Genomic DNA, 22,481 nt, shown 5'->3' with positions numbered 1-22,481 from the left:
TGTTTGCCTCAGTTTCATCTGTAAAATGAGCTAGAGAAGGAAATGGCAAACCAGTCCAGTATCTTTGCCAAGAAAACTCCAAATACGTTCACGAAGAGTCAAACATGACTGATAAATGACCGAACAACACCTTATCACATGGTCTCTTTCTATAAATATGAAGTTCTGCTCTATGGCTCCATCATGGTATAGTGATTTCCTTGGGTTCTCAAGATTATACAAGCGTAGCATACACTCTAGCAATTTCTACCTTACTGGAGAGAATTTAAATATGGCCCCATCAATGGACTGAGTCTGTTTTCGTGAGAACCAATATAGCTAAGTACAGGAAGTCACACTGCCAAGTTGGGCACTTGCAGAAAAATTTTTTTTGGCAATAGCATCACATGAATCAAATAAAAATACAAAATGGCCCTCAGTCGTACAAGGCCTTATATTTCTTCTTCAGTGACAGTGGCAGAGTAGAGAGAAAAAAGGAAGAGGATGATAAGGGATCGCTTACTTGAGAGATGGAGAAGGTGAATACCTCAGCCCCTATGGGTTAAGTGGTAGCCATTGCTATTACATTAGTTTTAAATAAAACCAAAAGGAAGCTGCAGTTAAATGAAATGATGTTTCAGAGACATTTCTTAATGAAGCAGAGCGAGTTTTATTATTTACCCAAAAGCAACATAAAACATCATTTCATTGGGTGTCTGGTCATCACATAGTAAAGTATTGTTGTTCAATATCTGTAAAAAGGTCAGCATGAAAATTATTAGTTTTGTGCATCACTACTGGCTGCTGAAGATGAAGAGAGAGAGAAATTACATGAAGAAATTGACAAGATTCTCCAAACTAAATCAATATACACTGATAGTTGGTGACTTTAATGAAAAAATGAAGAAAAGCTAAGAATGAGAAGAAATATAGGAAAATACTTTGTTCAAGGAGAAGGAATGAGAAAGGCTAAAGATTTATGAACTCCACATCAGCCATGTGCCTTTATATTATGAACACTGTTTTCAGGAAAAGAATTGGTAGATGCTGAATGTGTCAAGTAGAAAATAACAGCACAAAAAGTAAAGTAGGTTATATTTTAAATGAGGAGAAGACCTGTCATTTATGTGGGTTGTCCTAGTAAACAAGAAAAAGAAAGAATAATAATGGGAAAAATATAATATGTAACTAAAACAACTCTATCCTGAACAATTACAAATAAAAATTGTAAATAGACAACAAAAATGATCGACATTGATTATAATAATTTTATGCAGAAGTTCAACTGATATAAATTAAATGCTACAACAAAGAAAACAGACAAGCCCCAAAACACTTTAAGTCAGCAGACATTTGACTTTCTACCAAAACGGAGAGTTATGGACGCCAAAGACAACATTGCTAATGCTAGTTACAGACATAGTTAAACAAGCGGAAGAGAATATGCCAGATTGCCTTCAGGGAACTGTAAAGCCCCTTTAATGACCACAAGGTTCCCATAAAGCAAAGGCCCATATTTTACTGCTAACATTTTACTAGCATTGCAGCAAGACTTGGTATATAAAACAGTCTCTGAAGAATTAAAAATGAAATATCACATAGAGGGCAAAAAATTTAATGTATAGTAGGTGTGAATAGACTATGACATATAACCAATGAGAAATTCTGAAGAACAAGAATAAAAAGTATTATCAAGGAATTGCACGATAGGAAGAAAAGTTGGGCTAGTCATGTAGTGAGAACAAGGGATGACATGTAGACAGCTAGCATGTTTCACCAGTACTCTTACAATATCTGGAGAAAATAAGCAAGGTGTCCAGCACATTGTGTGGCCCCCTTGTAGTGAACTTATGGGAAGATAATGTTAAAAACTGCACTGGATTTGAAAACCACACAGTGCACAGAAATATCTAAATTCTTTAATGTTCCCATATGGAAGATGCCATAAATCCTTCTGCTCTAAATTCTCTACCAGTTTGGTTAGTTCTGTATTTTACTTTGTGTTTGGCTTTCTTAAATTTGTCTTAAATTCTTAAATTTGTTAAATTTGTCCCAATCCTGAGAGATGAACAATAAAGCTTCCTGTCTTTTGTGTTTTTGACATCTAGGTAACTTTTTCTTTATGAATTTAATTGCTATACCAGTTAGTACAGAGAAGTTTCACTGTCCATGATATCATTATATAGATTTTCTATTTATAACTCTTGATATTATGAATTTTTATTTTTCCTTTATATGACAGCATGGTGGGATGGCGTTGTGGACGGAAATCCAGCCAGGAAGACCTAGGCTCAAATACTACCTCAAAGACATACGGGCCATTTGACTCTGATCAAGTAACATAACCTCTCAGTGCTCCTGGCAACTTGCTAAAACTATATGTTGCAGAGAAGGTGCTTCTCTGTGTTGGTAAAAGGAGTTCCCTTACCTAGGAATTCCTAATACCAATTAAACCTCAAGTCTAGTCTCTGCTATTCCTGACAGCATGATTATGACCCCCGCTTTTTTTTTTGTTAATTTGATATAGTATACATTTTGTTCCAGATTGATTTTCATTCTGTACATTTCTTTACTTTCTAAATATGACTTTTTTTGTGTGTATCATGCCCTTCAAAGGATTGAATTTTTGTAGGTAAAATAGGAAGCATTCAGAGGCTAGCTAAGCTTTCAGATTTTATAATCTAATACACTGAAAAGACTTGTCTCTGTGCTGAATGTCAAAGTCGCATGGTAAGAGATTTTAAGAATAAAATTAGGGAAGTCTGAAGGGAAAGCTTGTGATGGGAATGTAGCCTGTTGTACTGCTCCCCAGCTTCCTCCTCCCTTTTCCCCATTCTTGCTCTTTATAAATCTCCTGCTTCTACTAGAGAGCCTAGACATTCACTTCAGAAATGGGTCTTTTCAATGAATTGTATTATAAAAGTTATCTGATATTTAGTTACTCCCTGGATGCTTCCTACTTTGTCTGCAAATAATCATTTTTTTAAGGGCATGTGATACTTGTATACATATGTTCTCTTTTCTTTATATTGTAATGTTTATCATCATACTTTGATTTCTCTTTGCAATTTTTATTATTTTTCATTCAGTTCTTAGGATCCTGTCTATTGGTCTACCTGTTTGCCAGCTGGGCTTTTATTGAAACTTTCTTGATAATTTTGGTTTTTCAGCATTTTAGTTATGTTCTCCATCATGCAATCTCTGGATCCTCCCTCCTCATGGATGGAACAGGCCCCTGAGTCCTTGCAGCCTTGTCTCACCTTATTTGTTCGGAGGAAGTAGTTTTCACTGGTTCTAGTCCCTGACCTGGGTAATCTCCAGGATGCAAGACTGGTCCCAGCTGGGTTTCTATTCCTCTTTCCTTTCCAGCCCAATCCAACAACTTGTGCATCCCCATTTTCCTTCTTCTATTCTTACCTTCATATGGCTAGTCAGAATCTGCATCATCTTCTTCTTCTACTTGGGTGAGGGAGGCAAGGATATTCATCACTGCACTGCAATGGTTCCTTGCCCTGAGTAACCTTCAGGTTCCGTATAGCACCCATATAAACTGAGTTTTCAGGTGTAAAAAGCTATCTATGCCAGGACACTTTTAGCCTACCTGATTCTTCTCTCAGCCCTTTTCCTTTCCTTCAAATGGTTGGGCAGAGTCAAATGCCACTACTTCAAGGGCAGTAATGTTTGGACAGAATCACTATAGCTACAGGGATCCCTCTGCTTGGCAAGGCCCCTGGCACAAACATGCAACTTAATTTTTGCACAATGTCATGGGTGGCTGTAGTGGTAGTTGGGGTTTGAAGTGGCGTGTGAGTATTGTTAAGAATCATAATTCTCCAGTGTTAATTCATAAGATTTTTACCTTCCCTAGGATTGATCTATATTATCATGTGGATTTAGTACTAATTATCCTACATATGTCACAGAATTCCTTCGATGGGTAAAAAGTGAAAGAGGATTGCAGAGAGCACTATTTTACCTTTTTGTTGTTCACATGATCAGAGATTGTCTTTTCTTTTAAGGAGTTCCAAGAAACTTACTCATAAGCACAGTCCCTGAGGTGCCTGTGAGTCACTTGGCAACTTTACCTCAATTCAAAGAAAGAGAAAAATAAGTCCAGAGAGTAAAAGTGATTTGGCAGAGGAATATAAGGAAGTATGAAGAGAACCCTGCAAAATAATTCTTGTTTCAGTATTTTGGGATTGACTAGCCCTAGGAATCTGTGGTTGTATCTATAAATGAAACATACCTAGGCTAAAGCCTATGGAGTCTGTACCATTACCTAGAATGCTTTTACTCTTATGTTAATAAACTTTAGGTCAGAAGATTTTAAAAGATGGCTGACAGAGTATGGGAATATTAGGATCTAGGGTGCCTACATCTCAGATCATGTTAGAAAACCTGTTGGCATTGTATTTTCTGGATGTGGAAAGACATGTGGTATCTACCTCAGCACTGCTATACCTTTGCCTAATGGTTAGAGACAGGAGCAAGAGTCAAACAGGGTCACATACAACAAATTTGTATAGATAGGGCCCCAGAAATGATGGAATCCTAAAGTTGGAAGGCACATCACAGAACAACTAGCCCAGAGGAGTCAAATGCTGGGCCCAAGCAACAACACTCCCCAGTGCACAGGGACAAGATTAAAATGCAATCGAATACAGACAATTTAAGATGTTTTCTAAGTCATTATGCCACTTGTGGGGATCTTTATGTACAGGTTTAGTGCTCCCCCCTTCTCTTTGAATTTGACACCACTGATCTGACCCAACCCTCCTTCCTGAGGCATCTGCTTGAAGACTTCTAGCGATAGAGAGATGTGCTGAACACTTGGCCTGTAGGTACATGCACCACTTCCAAGTGTGGTTTGAACCAGATTAAAATGTAGTTGGGAAATGTTTCACAGAATAAATAAAAATACAATAAAGCATAAAAAATATAATATTTTAAAACTAAGTCAATATGCTCTCCACAGGGATCCTTATGTATGAATCAGTGGCCCCATTTCTGTTTGAGTTTGATGCCACTGTGATTGGAAAACTCATTCCTTTTCAAATTCAGCTCACCCCATTTTTGGATGGCTGGAATCATTAGAAAAATCCTTTCTTGCACTGATCTGAAATTTCCCTTCCGTAACTTCTACCCACTGCTCTTAATTCTACCCCCTAGGCCTAAGGAGGATAAATCTAATCCCTGATTATTTAAGAAAGTCATTTATAATGTCTTTCCCTATTAAGTCTTCTCTTATTTATGCTAAATATAGCCAGTTCCTTTAACTGATCATCCTCATGGCCATGGTTTTAATTCCCTTAATCTTATATAACCTTTTTGGAAGGAATTTTACTTCATCAATATTCTTCCTGTCCTAGAACTGAACTCAAAAGTTCAAAATATGATCTGTAAATATAGAGTATTTACATATGTAAAACATACGTACACATACAAACATATTAATTACACTAGCTTTTTTGGTAACCATCTCACACTGGGAATGTTTAATAAACTACAGTGGTTACCTATTATCTCCAGGATCAAATAGAAAAGTACTCTGTTTGCCATTTAAAGCCCTTTACAGCCTTTTCAGGTTTCTTACATTTATGCTACAATCCAGTGACACTGTACTGCTTGCTGTTCCTTGCACACAACACTCTATGTCCCCAGTCTAAGCCTGGATCGCTTGCCTTCCTTATCTACTGGCTTCCTTCACCTACTAGAAGCTGCTGGCTTCTCAGGTTTCCTTCAAAACTCAGTTCAAATCCCACCTTCCTTGAGGGGCCTTTTCTGGTTCCTTACCCCCACCCCTACCCCACTGATAGACAGCTAGGTGGTATAGTGGATAGGGCTCCAGGCCTAGAGTCAGCAAGACCTGGGTTCAAATCTGGCCTCAGACAGTGACTAGCTGTGTGACCCTGGGCAAATCACTTAACCCTGTTTGCCTCAGTTTCCTCGACTGTAAAATGAGCTGGAGAAGAAAATGGCAAACCACTCCAATATCTTTGCCAAGAAAACTCCAAATGGGGTCACAGAATCTGATAAGCCTAAAACTGAACAACAAACCTCAATGCCAGCTGGTGCCTTCCTTCTGAGATTACCTTCCATACCTTCTGTATGTATCTTGTACATACACAGTTGTTTACCTATTTGTTGTCTACCCCATTAGAATGCAAACTCCTTGAGATCAAGTATTGCTTTTGCCTTTCTTTATACGCCCGCTGCTTACTTAGCATAATGCCTAGTACATAGTAAATGTTTAATACATGTTTGTCGACTTACTGAATGACCTAAGGATCTGTCTGCAAGATTCTCGGGGTTTGTACATTCTAATGGGGTAGACAACACGTACGAGGGAGCTTCAAGTGAGGTGCTAAAAAGTTGGATGAAGACCTGGTTCTGGGGCAAGATAGGCGGAGGCTCACCTACCAATGTCTAAGGTTTCTAGGGACAGGTTCATGAGGGGAAGAGGTCAGAATGATGGCATGGTATGCAGATGGAAAAGAAGTGATCTTCTGAGATCCAGACACATATCTTCAACTGACTCCTGGATCTAGATTTTCACCTAGATCTGCCAATAACACCTTAAACTCAAATGTCCAAAATTGATTGTTTGCCCCCTTTGGGAGGATTAATATTTCTTTCCCCTTACAGACAACAGGTAGAGGCCTAGGCTCCTCCTCCTTCCCCAATCCTTAGGGATTAGCTTTCCTTAAAAGGATATAAAGCTCTTTGTCCCCCTGTAACTGATTGGCTTAGGCTTCCCCAATGTGGTTTCTTGGTCACCTGAAGGTATAAAAAATCCCAGCCACAGGCAAAGTCCCTCAGCCTTGGTGGATCACTGAACACCATGTGACTCGTGCCCTTTGCTATATCCTTTCCTGATGCTCAGACGAGTTTTCACACGATGATGAGGGGGGCCTCTCCAGAGAAATTCTGAACAGGGAATAACTGTGTGGAATGTGCTCTACTAGAGGGCAATAAGTGGGGAGGAAATTTCTTTCTTCTTCTTCATCAGACATGGTATCTTACATTAGAGCTATTCACCCAGTAACAGACATTGTATCCAAAAGTGAGCAGAGACACACACTATCCAGTGAGATAAATTACTATTTTACTATTATATTAATAATCAATTGTTAAATTATGATCCAGGCTTTTCTTCTTTATTTCCTCATTTAAGGCTCAGCCCCTGTAAAAAGTTCATCTCTGAAGGACATGACTGATTATTAAGATTGTCCTAGCCCTCAGGTAACATGCTTTTCAATCTTGGGCTGGATCCCAACCCCTCCACCCCCCAACTAGGAGACCTTATTTCTATTTAGAGTGTAAACAGAATCCAGTCTGGACTAGTTCCTACCCAGAGGAGAAGACCCCCTGTCCTTATACCACTCCATTAGAGTTTAGGGTGACCCAGCTCATGAAAAGAAAAGCAATCAGAGTAGTAATCTTGATGGAGATAGATTCCCCTGTCCATATTGCTGGAGGTAGCTGAATCTCATGATTAACGTATGTTCTCAGCAGGAGGAACTGAAGATTTCTAGCCTTCCTCCTTGTTAAATGTCTACCAATCCAGGCTGATTTTCACTTGTCAGGGACATTCCCTTTTACCAAAGTATTTAACGCATTCAGTGTCTCCACTGGTTGTCTTTGGTTGCCATCGACCATCGACTTGTTGATTGCCAGCTAGTCTCATTAATAAACTGATTATTAATTACACAGAAACTCTCAGTTTTTGCGTTGCCTTTTTTTTTTCATTCATAACACCAGACAGACACAGTCACAGAAAGGCAGCATTCAAGGCAGGAAATAGCTTCAAGGAGCACAGACCTCTGGCTGCACAGAAGAGACCCAGCCACGGATTCAAGGAAGAATTAGCCCTAGTGGTTAGGAGCTAAGCTGTGAAAGGGAACAAACTCCAGAAGTCCAAGTGAAATATCTGCCCAAGACAGATTTAAGAAGAGGCATAAAGGCTCCATGGCATGAGCTGATCTGACCATATTTATTCCTTATTTGTGTGTCTTAATATTAGCATACTGTAAGACTGTACCCACTTTTTCCATGAATGCTGTATTTGAGTGAGAGTAGGCTCCAAGTGAATTTTTAGCCTTTAGTGAATATTTATGCCTTTGTTTTGGCCTAATTGCTTTTACTGGCTGGCTTAAAGTTAAATGTACTAGTGGAGGCCCATGGACTATAATTTTAAAACTACAGACCCGCAGAGTACCTTTAAACTTGTGATTAGCAACTATCCCATTCCACCCTACCCTCAAGTCAGCTCTCTAAGACTACATGTTGTAGAGAAGGTGCTGAGCTGAATTAGTAAAAGGAGTTCGCTATACAATAGCTATGAAATAATAGATCCAATCCATATCCCTATAATTTATACGGAGACATTTGGAAGGCTCTTATATCTGGGTAAGAGTCTTTGATGGAGAAATGACATGAATCAGTGGCAGAACCAAGATGCTGGAGTGGCAGGAAGCGGTAGAGCAAATTCTCCCCTTTTCTTCTCCCCCCAAACCTCCTCCAAACCAGGCAGAATCTTGATAGAAAAATTCAAGATAAAATCACAGTGAGTAATTTTTCCAATCCAGTTCAGCATAGGGAGATAGACACAGAGATCTGTAGACTTTGAAGACAATGTCTAGCCTCGGGCATGAAAAACTCCAACATCCAAGAAAGGCTGTGTACAAGGCAAATAGGAGGTCCTAGATTCACACTGGGGCACTGTGATGGGAATGGGTGCCATCTCAGAGTTTTATTGTTAGTTCTAGGTCACAGATCCAGGGCAAACTGAGAAAGTGACCTGTTTTCCAAGGGTGTTATTCTAATTTAAGTTAAGGTAAGGAGTGATAGCAGGCCCTAGGCAGGAACAAGTTCAGAAGCAAGTAGAAGAGGTATGGCTCAGAGCCCAGGAGTAAAGGAGGAGCTCAGTTCCAGCTTCTAGCCCAGTCTGAAGTCTGCAGAGGAAAAACAGGACAGGAATCTCAGACCAAAGGGTAGGCTACAGTTCTGTCACTCTGAATGGGCATAGCTTACCAACTGGCTGATAGTGGCTAAATCCAGCAGCAACTTACTATTGCTCAGACTCAAACCCAAAAAGGGATTTGAGGGGAGAGAGAATCAGACTTTGCTCTGGGATCACTGAAAGCTTTCAGATCCTCCTCCTGAGCTGACCCTGAGATTCTGGGATCAATACCCAAAGAAGGCAGCAAAGAACTAACCCAAACCTTCCCTCTAGAAGTGCATAGATCTCAGTCCTAAAATTAAGTTCAAAATCAGGAAGTAGTCAGGAAGAATAAGCAAACAAATAAAGAAAAGAACCCCATCATAAAAACACTATTAAAGAGAAAGGGACACTAAAGATATAAACCCTGAAGAAGAGAATGTCTATAAAACATCTATAAGCAAAGCCTCAAAGGAAAACAGCTTGGAAACAAAATGAACCAGAATTCCTGAAAATGAACCAAGAGTTAAAATGTTTTTATAAATGCAATGAGAGTGAAAGAGGAAAAAACTGGAACAGAAATGAGAATTGTGGAAGAAAGAATTGGAAAGAGAATTAATTACTTTAATTGACAAATTTAATTAGTTATTAATTAATTAAATTGGCAAAAGAGGTAAAAAAACATCTTGCTTAAGCAACAAACCTTCTGAAAATTAGAATGTACCAACAGTGGTTCCATGAGACAACAAGAAATACTGAAATAAAATCAAAAGACTGAAAAAAATAGAAGAAAATTTAAGTTATCTCATAGCAAAAACAACTGACCTGGAAGAGAGAAAGTCAATGAGAGACAGACAGAGACAGAGAGAGACAGAAAGACAGAGAGAGAGACAGAGAGAGAGCCTAAGCATTAAATTTCAAGTAATCTTAAAAGAAAACTACATAGATCTCCAAGAACCAGAGGGCAACAGAGAAATAAAAAGAATCTGCCAGTCATTTCCTAAAAGAAATCCCAAAATGAAAACTTCCAGGAACTAAAATTTTTTACTCCCAGGAGCCAAAATCCAGAATTTCTAGGTCAAGAACAAATACCACAAACAGAGAAAGAATTCAAGTACCTGACAAGGAGCCACAGTCAGGATCACACATGATTTAGCAGGCACCATTATAAAGGAACAGAGAGGTTGGAATACGATTTTCCAGAAGGCAAAGGATATATACAATAACAACAGTCAACAATAACTTATCCAGCAAAATTGAATATGATCCTACAGGGGGAAAATAGATTTTTAATGAAATAGAGTACTTCCACGCATTCCTGATGAAAAGAACAAAACTGGGTGGAAACTTCAAAGTTCAAACACTGGAATTAAGAGAAATAAATAAATAAATAAATAAATGAATATGTATATATAGATATATATTTTTTTAAAGTAAACATGAGTAAACAAGGATAAACAGTTTACATTCTAATATAGGGAGATGTAGTACATTTGTCTCCTCTGAACCCTATCATCATAAGTGGTCCCAGAAGCAGTCTAATTAGACAAGGCCTGGGAGTGGTTCTGTTATGTCTTGATGATCTTAACAGAAGAATGAAAAGGGGAGGAAAGAAAAAGAAGTTTAGTCCAAATTATCTCATATAATCAGGGTACATAATCTCTACAAACAAGGAAGAAGGGATGGGAGGTGGGAGCAAATAACACCTGAACCTTACTCTCATCTGAACTATCAAAGAAGGGAAGAAAACACACACCTCTGAGTATAGAAATACATTTTTCACTCAATAGGAAAATAGAAGGTAAGGAGGAGAAGGAAGAAGGGGAAATAAGAGGAAGAGTAAATTGTAGGAGAGATTAATCCTAAACTGAACTAATTCTACATATGCATAAAAATAGTTAAAACTCTTTTTGAGGTGGCAAAAAATAAGAATCTGAAGGGATGCCTATGAATTGTGAAGTAGCTAAACAAGTTATATTATTGTGTTATTCATCATCCTTCATTCTCTTTTTTTTTTCTTTTTGGTGAGGCAATTGGGGTTAAGTGACTTGCCCAGGGTCACACAGCTAGTGTCAAGTGTCTAAGGTCACATTTGAACTCAGGTCCTCCTGACTCCAAGGCTGGAGCTCTATCCACTTCACCACCTAGCTGCCCTCAAAGACTTTTTTTTTTTGTTTTTCGGATCATTATCTTTCATTCTCAAAGAAGACCAATGACATCATGATGCTGAGGTAAAATAGTGGATGATGGGTGATGTCTTGTGCATGAATTTTTATTTAAGTGAGGCAGAGATGTACAAAGTTTTCAGCCTCACTCTCTCTTCTAGAATCATCAAAGTCCAGTGGCAGGACAAAAGTCAAGACAACTGGTGATACAATGGATGACCTTGTGCCTTCAATGTCTGACCAAGCTCTAAGCCTTCACAGCACCTGCTTCAGCATGGCCACTGGAACAAATTGTTCTCATCTGCCCGTTCTGCAGGGGTAAGTCTTCACATGCATAGGGCAGACATCTCCTGAAGTTACCAACAGGTTTGAGGCCTGTAAGTTACCCTCAACTTAGTTTAGCCCTTCTGCCAAAATGATTTTACTCGGGTATGGTCTTGGTGCATGCTACCACTTCTTGGAGCACAGGTGAGAGTTGGGTGGACACCAAATATGGATGAACAGCCCTGTAAAGGGCTTGGCAAGCGCTCACACCAGAGGTGCTAGTCGTCCCTGAACACCTCATAAAAACTATATATAAATGTGACAGAATACTATTTTGCTGTAAGAAATGAGGAAGGCTATAGTTTCACAGAAACCCTGGAAGATTTATATGAACTGATGCAGAGTGAAGTGAATAGAACTGGTAAAATGACTTACATAATGACAATTTGGTAAAGACAAACAACTTTGAAAGAATTAGAGACTCTGATCAGTGTAATGACCAGTCACAATTCCAGAGGACTAATGAGGAAACCCACCTCCTAAAGGATTCAGAATGGAGAATGAGACTTTTTTTTTAACATGGACAATGAGGAAATTTATTTTGCTTAACTATACACATTTGTAACGTTGTCAATTGGGGGGTTAGGGTGGGAGGGAGAGAAGGCAGATTACAATTTTTAAAAGAGTTTTTGATGGACATGCAAATGAACAGAGAAAATACTTTTTACTTTTAAAGATGAGAAAGGAAGCTATTGAGGTATTCTAGTGAACAATTCTTCCATTGATGAAGGTAAACTAGGTGACCTATATATTAATCTACCTTTAATGAAGTGGACCACATAGTAATAGTGGTGAATGATAATTCCACAGAATTACTTTTTTCCCCAAATGAACTTATGCCAGGTTAAATTTATGATACATTGATAATATAAGCAGCTTACATCCGAAAGACATTGATCTCCTTTTTCCGCATTTCCTCTTTCTTTTTTGACATGTATCTAATACCAATGCTTCTATTTCCTTAGGACTACCAAGCTCAGATGGACTTCTGGCTGAAGCTGAATGGAATGTCAGCCAACCCCACACAATGGGCCCTTTTGTCCAGCTATCACATGAGCAGTGTTGTGTTTCAACTATTGTCACTTCAAACCAAGACAAGGAAGCATATATTCACACAGACTAGCTATTCTAAATTATTTCCTATAGGTCATTTAAAATAATTTTCAAAACCTTTCTCTCCCTTTCAAGTCAGTCCATTTAAGCAGAGTACTTGAACCCAAACATTTATTCCACTTGTCCACTTGTTCCAGAGGAGGGAAAAGGAAAAAGAAAGGACAGAAGTGAAGACAAAAGTAAATGTTCTATATTTTAAATCTCACTGACCCACTTCAAAGAAGTTTTAAGAGCTAATTCATGTGTTAAAGGCAATCATCATCAACAAAAACAGTTCTGGATTATAAGAGGTAATAGAGAATGAAAAAAAACCAGAATTCACAGATAACCTATATAACTAACTTTCAAAAGTTTTCTCCACATAATTTCTCATACATAAACTACTACATCACAACGAAGTGCAGAGAACCCTGGACTAGGAATCAGCTCGCTGAAGTTCTAGCTCCAGCTTTGGGCAAACTACCTCTTAGGCCTCCAGCTTCCTCATTTGTAAAATGAAAGGGTTAGGCCAGATGATCTCTAAGGTCTTATCCAGATCCGAGGCATTTACCCCAAGCTACTACCAAGTTGTATAATAGAATTTAATTTTTTTTCTTTCTGCTCCAATTGTCATCCTTTTAGAGCATAGTCAAATCATCAAAATGTTGGCAGCGGAAAAGATATGAAAGGAAGCAAAGCTGTAAAAATTTGTATAATTGATAGTTGTTTGAATATCTGACATTGGCATTAGGAACCTAATAACCAAATGAAGAATAAATTGAAAATCAATTCATCAAACAATGTTCAAGATATTGCTATGATTGCAAATCACCAAAACTCATTATCTGACATCCCTAAAAGTGCTTTAAAAAAAATAATGGCTCGGGCAGCTAGATGGTGCAGTGGATAGAGAACAGGCCCTGAAGTCAGGAGGACCTGAGTTCAAATCCGTACTCAGACACATAACACTTACTAGCTGTGTGACCCTGGGCAAGTCACTTAACCCCATTGCCTAGCCAAAAAAAAAATGGCTCAATAGAATGTGTAAAATTAAAAGCCATTCTCCAAGAGTTATTTTGTTAAAAGAAAAAAAAAGGGTGGGGGGAGTTGACTTTTAGACTCAAAGAGAACTAGCCCTTTCAACTGAGTCAGACTGTGGAGAGGACTGGAACCTAGGCACCCAGTTGAGTATTCCATGCAACGGAAACACTGTGCCCAGGGAAAACAAAGTGAAAAGCAGAACTGAGAAGACTAGTAAAGGAAAAGATAGGAAAGCCCTACAATATTGCAGACGTGAGCTAACCTGGCCTCATGTGTTGACTAAATGTGTGCCTTCCTACTACCGTATGCTAAATTTGTGCTCCCTCTTTACAAAGATGCTGTGTGTATCTGTGGGAGGTTTATGGAAGGAAAATTTTTTTAGTTGTTGTTCTATGTTTAGTTATTGTAATTTGCTACCTTAATAATCACCTTTGCTTTGAGCAAATTGTGTCCACATACAACTAAATCATTATAGGAAAACTCCCGAGTCTCCTGTCATACAGATTCTAAACTCCTCTTTTACAGATGAGGTTAAACGACTTGCTTGAGGTCACATTAGATAATTTATATGCATTTTACAATTTAAAAGGTACACTTCCCCCCCAAAATGAAACAAATGTAACACTTACATTTGGTCACAGGGTGGTATACTTGGCTACAATGCTTTGTTCAAAGGAATTCTTAACGACTGAGATTTTGAAGGATTGTGCTCCACATGAGTATGGGCCACAAAGGAAATCATGGATTTTTAAAGTGTTGATGTGAGTATTTAATTTGTTGACTCTGAAGCGCCACTGGAAGCTCCAAAATGTTGAGAAAGAGAAAGGCACACAGACAGACATGGGCAAAGACAGAGAGCTAGTGCCAGCAAGTGGACACAAGGTTTCATTCAAGAGTTATCAATAAGAAATTATCAAAAATATTAAGTCAATTTAGGACAAATTAAAAAAACAACAACTGTGGCAACATTCACAAAGAATCAAGTAAACTGCATGGAGAAGGAATGGAGACCCACGGGAACAAGCATCCTAGGACAGCTTTATTTACATTTTAAAGCTATTCCTGACAACCTTTCTACCTATTGCTAAAACTGTGTTATTGCAGCTCACTACCTGTACATCCTTAATATATTGAACTAACAAAGGAATAAAGGGTTAGAGGATAATGCTAAGTCTTCCAGAAGAAAAGGAAACTGATCTAAAAAAGATGTTAAGCAAGGAAAATACATTCTAGCAGAGTCAGCCAGTACTTCTTTCCTCTTACCCCTTTCCAAGTACTGGTTGGTGTATTATCCACGATAAACATAACCGCACGATTAGGGGAGTGGAATATGGTTGTACACTTCTGAAAAAAACACTTTCGAAATTTTTTGCTAAGTCCCAAATAATAACAAAAACTTTCGAAGAAACAATTTAAACAATACTCATTACCACCATCCCCTCCCCCATCCTTGTTTCCCACACAACATGGGGGCAGTTTACTAATGATACCATGTTTTTCTTTCCGGACATACCTCCAACTGCATCCACTTTGGCAAAGATCCAGGGGCAAAAGAATGCTAGGTCAAACCAGGATGAGTTTTCCCAACTCCATAAACTTCACGCCACTAATTTCTTCTTTCGTGTCTTCACTCCTACCCTTCAAGGCAAATTCTGATCGAAAAAGTAGATTTATTCTATAACCAGCATCTTTGTTGACCAAAAACCATTTGGGAATGCTCCATTTAAATAAAAAGAAGGGAAGTGGGGAGGCGCCTGCGGTTCAGGAGAGGAGAAAGAGAGAAGTAAAGAAAGTTCAAGTGGTTTCTTTCTTCCCCTTCTTTTCTTGTCTCCGACAATTTCACATCTTCCTTTGTATAGTCAGAGATGCTAAGATGAGGAAGAAGCAGAATACTTTGCTTGGTATGTAGCAGTTTTGTCTGCAGCTGCTCCTGCAGTTGGGACAGTCCCTGAGGTTGTTGCTAAACAACCACAGCTCCTCCAACTAGCCCACCCCCCCTCCTCGGGATTCCTACAAATAACAATCGCGAATCCCCTTCTCTCCCTGGCCCCGGGCACAAATTTTGAGCCACAGGCCTTCCGAACTCCTCCTTAATACCACAATTGGAAACAGTGAATAGACAAATCTAGTAGTCAAGCGTGGTGAGGTAGCAAAATTTGTGAACAATAAGGTTAGCAGTGGTAAAAGGGAGGGTACAGTATGTGTTTGTCTGGGAACAAAGTAGCAGAACAAGTAGCCTAGCTCTGACTGGTCCGCACAGGTGCTAGACAGGACGACGGGGAGGGTGAGTGAGTTTAAGACTCGGACTTCACGCTACATCAACAAGCTCAGGCTTGGGACACTGGACTCCGACCAACTCTCAACTCTGGCTGTATCCTCTGAAACAGCCGCACACAGCCACGCCAGCTGCCAGCTGCTTGGGCTCTTGCAAAGGCAGAGGCACAGCTGAGGGGAAAGGGAAGGAAGAGAGTGTTTAACCCCTGAACAAGTACTTGATTTTGAAAGGTATAGTGAAAGTGGTGAAAGTGAAGAAAAAAGGAAAGCTAGGAAACCTCGTGTAATAAATAAGGAAACTCCTAGAAGTAGAAAGGAAAAATGCTTTTGAGCTGAGCCGATGGAAAAGGAGGGGCAGCTAGGTGGCGCCGTGGATAGAGTGTGTGCTAGGGGAATTCAAATCTGGCTGGAGACACTAGCTGTGTGACCCTGGGCAAGTCACTTAACCCTGTTTGCCTCAGTTTCCTCATCTGTAAAATGAGCTGGAGAAGGAAATGGCAAACCACCCTAAGTAACTTTGCTAAGAAAACCCCAAATGGGGTCACGCAGAGTCGGACGCGACTGAAATGATTCAACAACAACGAGGGGAAAAGATTTCCAGGGTAATGGCGTCCTCTGCTGGCCCCGATGTTTGCCTAGAGCTGAGAAAGCTCATGCAGGAGAGAGCGTGGGGTAGGATAGGATCAGACAAGAGAGCCAAGTCTGGGGGTGGAGACTAATTTGCCTTTCAGCCACTGCAGAACCTCAGTTTACAGTGGTGGAAAAGGGGTGTTCCACACCCCTAAACAGCAATTAATGTTAATTATAAGATGCCTTTATCAAATGAGAATGATTCTTTAAATTACTGAATCAACCAAAGTTGTAAACTAGGTTGGAACAAGTCTTTAGTTAATATGGAAAGAGTGAAGTGCTGTCTCATGGCATGGCTGAATCGATCAGAGGACACAAGAAATTTTTTCGAATTGGTGGAAAGAATTAGACACATCTCTGGGGTTCTGAGTCACACTGCCAAGCACTTTGAGGAGCCAGACCTTTGGGCCTGAAAAGGGGGGAGAAGTAGGATGGGGAAGAGGAGGACTGGGTTTGGATCTTCCCTTCCTGTCCTCTTTATCCCTATCTCCACTTTTGAGCTTCCTAGACCCTATTTGGAAAGACTGGCTAAAGTCTTAGGCTGCATATCTGCTCCCAAAGACCACCTAAAGTGTAGAGAGGCTTATCATGACATTGATTAGAAGGTGGTGAAATTTTCAGCCACAGCAATTATTATTTATCTACTGAGGGGTGAGGGGATTATGATCTTCATTCACCACAGATCCTTGAAGTGTGTATAAACTTTGTTATTCATCTTAAAATGTTTATATTTTAACTAAGTGGGAGAGTGAGAGAGAAGGGATATTATCACTAAGGACCTTGCCAGAAAGAATCATTTAATCCCTCTTTATGTCAATATCCACAACAAAAATAAACAGAAATAGGAAAAGCAAGACTTTGCTGGAATAAGAAAAAAGTACAGATTGGACTGGATAAACAAGGAAATATAAAACAAAATGTATATCTGAAAATGTAAGAACAAGACAGAAAAAAATCACTTAAATTCAGCAACAAAACTGGACTAATTTGCTCAAACGAGAGAATACACAAGAAAAAAGTAAGTTTTTAGAGTGGTGGTTGTGGGGTATCCCTCTTATACAATGATTTCTAGTAGCAAATAGCTATGCACACTATCTACTAAAATCTCAGCTACATGACTGAGCTAATTACTTACTCCCTTGGAGTCAGAGAAGCTGTCCTGAAGTTTTGATTGTTCTAGGGGACAAGGGTTTGAGCTGTTGGTACAGCTTCCTGATCACCCAAAAAATATAAAATGCCATTTTAGGAAGAGTTGGTACCCATAAGAACTAAGGGATATCCCAATGCCGTGGGAATCTATATACCCTTATGTGGAATATGCCATAGAGACCAGAAGCACTTCTGTGTAGAGAAGAAGAAAAGCTAGTCTTTTCTAGCTATTATTAAATAAACATTCTGTTAAACATTGGATGGGTTTTGTTGCTGTTGAGTCATTTTGGTTACCGATTCTTTGTGACTCCACTTGGTGTTTTCTTGGCAAAGATACTGGAGTGGTTTGTCATTTCCTTCTCCAGCTCATTTTACAGATGAGGAACTGAGGCAAACAGAATGAAGTGACTTGTCCAGGCCACACAGCTAGTAAGTGTGTGAGGCTGGATTTGAACTCAGGTCTTCCTGACTCCAGGGCCAGCACCTATCTATTGTGCCACCTAGCTGCCCCATCCAAGTAATAGCAAAACAGAAATCAGTGTGTGTGTGTGTGTGTGTGTGTGTGTGTGTGTGTGTGTGTGTGTGTGTGTGTGTGTGTGAGACAGAGAGAGAGAGAGACAGAGACAGAGACAGACAGAGAGACAGAGACAATACAGAGAGAAAGAGCTCTCTCACTGGAAGTGAGGTAACTCAGCTCAGCTAAGAGAGTCCTATATCTTACCTAAGGAATTCAGTGTAACATACTGTGGTAAGCTGGGGATAAAGACATGCTGAAGAATATCAGTTCCTCTCATGTCTTCCCAGAGTCTTTTCCTTTGGCAACCTGAAGTGGGGTTGGTCTCATCTATCTTCTCTCTTGAAGCTGGAAGCTAGAAGTGCCTGAGGAGATTTGAAGAGACCTGAAGAAACTCGATCTTGAGGAGAACTGAAGAATTCGCCTCTTTCCTACTCTCACCAATTCCCCCACCCCTAAAACAGGCACAGGGCATTGAGCTCCACAAATAAGGAGAGAGTCCTATACCAATTGGCTTTGGGAGTGGGATTACATTCCTCCCCTACACCAAAACATCTTGTAGTCCCTTGCAAAGAGGTTTTGGAGCAAGTCCAAAACCTGTAAGTAAATGGTATAAACATAAGCATCAGCACATTAAAATAACATAGATGATTCTTCTAGCTTCTCAGGTGCCCACACTGTTGAAACCAAAACAAACAAATGCACATTAAATGTATATGCAGTAGACATGGCACTATACAGAGCATCACCTGGGAAGATATTACAATGACAACATACCTAACTACATATAGGACATAACACCTGCACATTTGGAAAGTATATAAATATCCATAGTACCCAGCAATCAATTAAAAGCACTGAGTATGATTAACTAACAAAGCAAGATTGCTAGGTACAATATCAGTAGACCTATATAGAAAATTCAACTTCACCATAAGCAGTAGTTGGTATGGGCTGACTATCAGGATCATTATAGATTTGTGTGTCTATACCTGGGCTGACCACCATTCCACATTAGCTATCAGTATTTTCAAGCTCTGTGGGTTGAATCTCTACCCCATGAGTCTCTATAGCAGTTTTAGGCAAGAAAGGGGCTGCCTCTGGGTTCAATTCTCCTTCACTTCAACAGGACAGTTTCCCTCACTGGATGCATCGTTTTCTGTGCCCATCTCTAGGTCAGAAAGTCTTTGTATAAGGGGTGGACAGTCTCTTTTTCTCAGTCTCTTTCTAGGTGGGTGTGTCCATCAGTTCTCTCCACCTTTGCTGACTAAATTTATTATAGGCAATAGGTGGTATACAGTCCTGATAGGGCCCCCCCTCTATTCTCTGGGGCTATTTTGTAAATAGAAGAGTTGCCCAGTCTCTCAATCACTTTAAATAGATTAGCTTTCCAACAGCCAGTGAACTTGTAAGTCCGGGGACAGATGAAAGCAGTCTTTTCTTTGTCTTTCTCAGATATAGAAATCTGGTATAGCATCCACTATGCAAGTCCAAGATAGAAAACTACTGTCTGTCTATCAAAGAATCCAGAACATCTTGCACTTGTACCGTAGTGTACTGGTCCACTTTAGTCCTTTTGTTCAAAGTTCAGTAATCAACACACAAATGTATCTTTCTATTTTTCTTAGGCATCATCACTATAAGTGATGCATAAGAGGGGCTGGTTTCTGTGATAATGCCCTTAACCAGCATTTCTTTGAGATAGTTTCTGAGATCCTCCATCATACTTATAAGAATCTTCCTAGACCTTTCTCTGAATGGTTTGGAATCAGTAAGCACTGTGAGTTGCACCTCAGGCACATGCCATATCCTACTCATGCAATAAAAACACACTTGTTCTCCTGCTGAGTTCCAGCCTCAACTTGTTCTTCTACTCTTGAGGTACTGAGGAGACTCCAAAGTCTCGGGATCCAGCACAGACGGTAGATGGTTAGGGCTCCCCTGATGTCCATTGGAACCTCTTGCCACTGTCTTCTCGTAAGCCTCTGCACAGTTTGCCTGGATGGCCAAAGTGTGCAAATATTGGGTCTCAGCTTGTCGCTTGCAGTATCCTGCTAGAATTTTGAAAAGTAGAATTAGTTACGAGTAGTGTTGACACTCAGTGAGTATTGGAGAGTCTGGAATGTCCACTGGAGAGCCAGAGTGTCCACTTTTCCGTTGCCAACAACTTCCTTGGGAAATTTCAAGCTCATCTCAATGTATCCTAGGTAGGAATGTTCTTTATCACTCAAATTACCAAGTCCAAGCCCTATCATGGGCTTTAAAGGTATTTTACCTAAATATTTGTTGTAAAAAATATCAGAAAATGATAGTGCCTTAAGATTCACTGGCTAGAGCAGCACTGTAGTCCACACTTTTAATTTTTACCATCACCTCTACATAAGGACCTACATGAGTCCAGGTGGAATGCCCATAAGGAATTCATGGTAAAGTCAATGTTACTGTCTGTGGGGTCCTGGATGTCCTCTTCCTTTCGCCCTGCTCCAGTTTTCCGAAGCTGGATCAGAAGATTTTCACTTCTTCATGGCAAAGGCAGCATTCCCTTTGTCAGTACGTCCAACATAAATGTGACCATTTATATACAATTATAATAAATTATAACAATTATAACAACAAAAAATGAATCCATTGCTCTGATGATTACCTGATAGAGGTATTCTTATGTTGGGCTTTTGTGCCCCCCCCCATTCCCTTAGTCTTCTGTCTGCCCAAGGAGAATAAATTGTGCAGTACTGCATCTCTGCCTAATTGTCTCAGGCTCTATGCCTGCAGCTCAGCATGAGTGGGGCTGTTGTCTGGCTTTCCTCCTGTGGCCCGCACTCTAGAAGGTTTGGAGCCTGCTGATGGTGAGCCCTGTGAATTATATCGAGCTCAGGAGTAGCAGTCTCACCACAGCTATTGTTTGCAAAGGTTTCTGCGTCTTCATAGACTTAAAAAAAATAAAGTGGTTTTTTTTTGACAACATTTAAAAAACAATTCTTGAGCACTTCCTGTGTAGCACTTTCTTTTTTTAAATACATGGGCAGCTGGAATAGCCAGGACACATCAAGAGTCCTGTGGGGAAGCCAGTGGTGGGTGGAGAAGGCCAGAGGCAGATGGTTAAGTTAGAACAGTCTAAGCACCATCAGGGCCCTTAGTAGGCTGGTGGAACCTAAATGGGCAGAGGTACCCCTATACCTACCCTCCAGCCTGAGGAGGCTTCTCTAATGCCTTAAAGCCCAAGAGCATGGAGTTGACTGAAGACCAACTGGGAGGGGTCAGCTGCTTAGACATGGTCCAGGATCCCTGATGCTGAGGGGGCTGGGAAGACAGTGCCTCTGGTTGAGGGATGAGCTCTTCACTTATTCTTCTGGAAGTGAGTTGTGCTTGCCTTGGTTGCTTCCCAGGTTAAACTGGCTGCTGCGTCCAGGGCTCATCCATTCAGGTCAGTCACCAGGTGTCCATGGAAGCTGCCCCAGGAAGATGGGGCAGATCAGGTGATGATACAGAATCTGGGAGCTATTACAGGCCACTAGAAGCATGTACCCTAGAAGCAAGAAGGCACACTTCCCTGCATAGTAGAAAGGGAACCAGAAAAGGAAGATGTCAGAGAAAAACTTAACCGGGCTAAATATGCTACATACCACCCAGTAGGTTAGTCAGATGGTATAGTCATCTTTGTTGGTGTTTTCAATGGCCTTGATGGTGGCATATGCTGGGTAGATGAATCTGATGAGATTGCGGAGCAGGGAGGCAGCATAGCCAAAAATGAGATAGAGGGCCAAGAAGACAATGGAACTTGTAGCCAGGTAGTACTTTTTGATACTGGAGATCTCCTCCAGCTTCCCCAGGATATTGGTGACAGTTTTTCTGCTCCAGGAACCTCTGGAAGTGCTTCCTCAAGCTACTTGGTTCCTGGGACCAAGGGGGAAATGGATCTCCAGGAAAGGATGGAGGATGACTGGATCCGGGTATAAGGGGTGATCTCCAGGGCACCCCTTTTGTTCTCCAGTGGTGCTGGTGGCAGCCTCCTCTCCAAGCTCCCAGGACCTTCATTCCTGTAGTCCCTCGTCCCTCCCCTTCACTCCTTCCCAACTCGTGGTCCTGCAACTGCTGTCTTGAGCACTTTCAATGAAAAAAAAAGGGAACTGAAATGCTACTGCAATAGTCAACTACTGTAGTTTCAGTAGGTGTTGTTTGTCTTTTGTTTTCCAGGAAGACCAATGTCATCACAGGGTGATATCTTGAATTAGATTTAAGTGAGGCAGAGCTACACAAAGTCATCAGCCTCACTCTTTTTTCCAGAGTCATCAAAGTTCAATGGTAAGACAAAAGTGCAGTGGACAACCTTGGCATCTTTGACATCTGACCAAGCTCTAAATGCTCTATGCTT

General features: G+C 40.3%; 1 pseudogene; it reads right to left on the bottom strand.

Annotated features, from left to right (window-relative positions):
- Positions 1 to 21,446: 21,446 nt before the first annotated feature.
- On the bottom strand, positions 21,447 to 22,144 carry LOC144456530 (receptor expression-enhancing protein 6 pseudogene; annotated as a pseudogene).
- Positions 22,145 to 22,481: the final 337 nt, after the last annotated feature.

The sequence above is a fragment of the Phascolarctos cinereus genome, unplaced genomic scaffold (assembly GCF_003287225.1).
Source record: "Phascolarctos cinereus isolate Bilbo 61053 unplaced genomic scaffold, phaCin_HiC Scaffold_4;HRSCAF=312, whole genome shotgun sequence".
In the NCBI taxonomy this organism is placed as follows: domain Eukaryota; kingdom Metazoa; phylum Chordata; class Mammalia; order Diprotodontia; family Phascolarctidae; genus Phascolarctos; species Phascolarctos cinereus.
The sequence above is the reverse complement of the archived record's forward strand: the minus strand, read 5'-3'. Positions and strand labels throughout refer to the sequence as shown.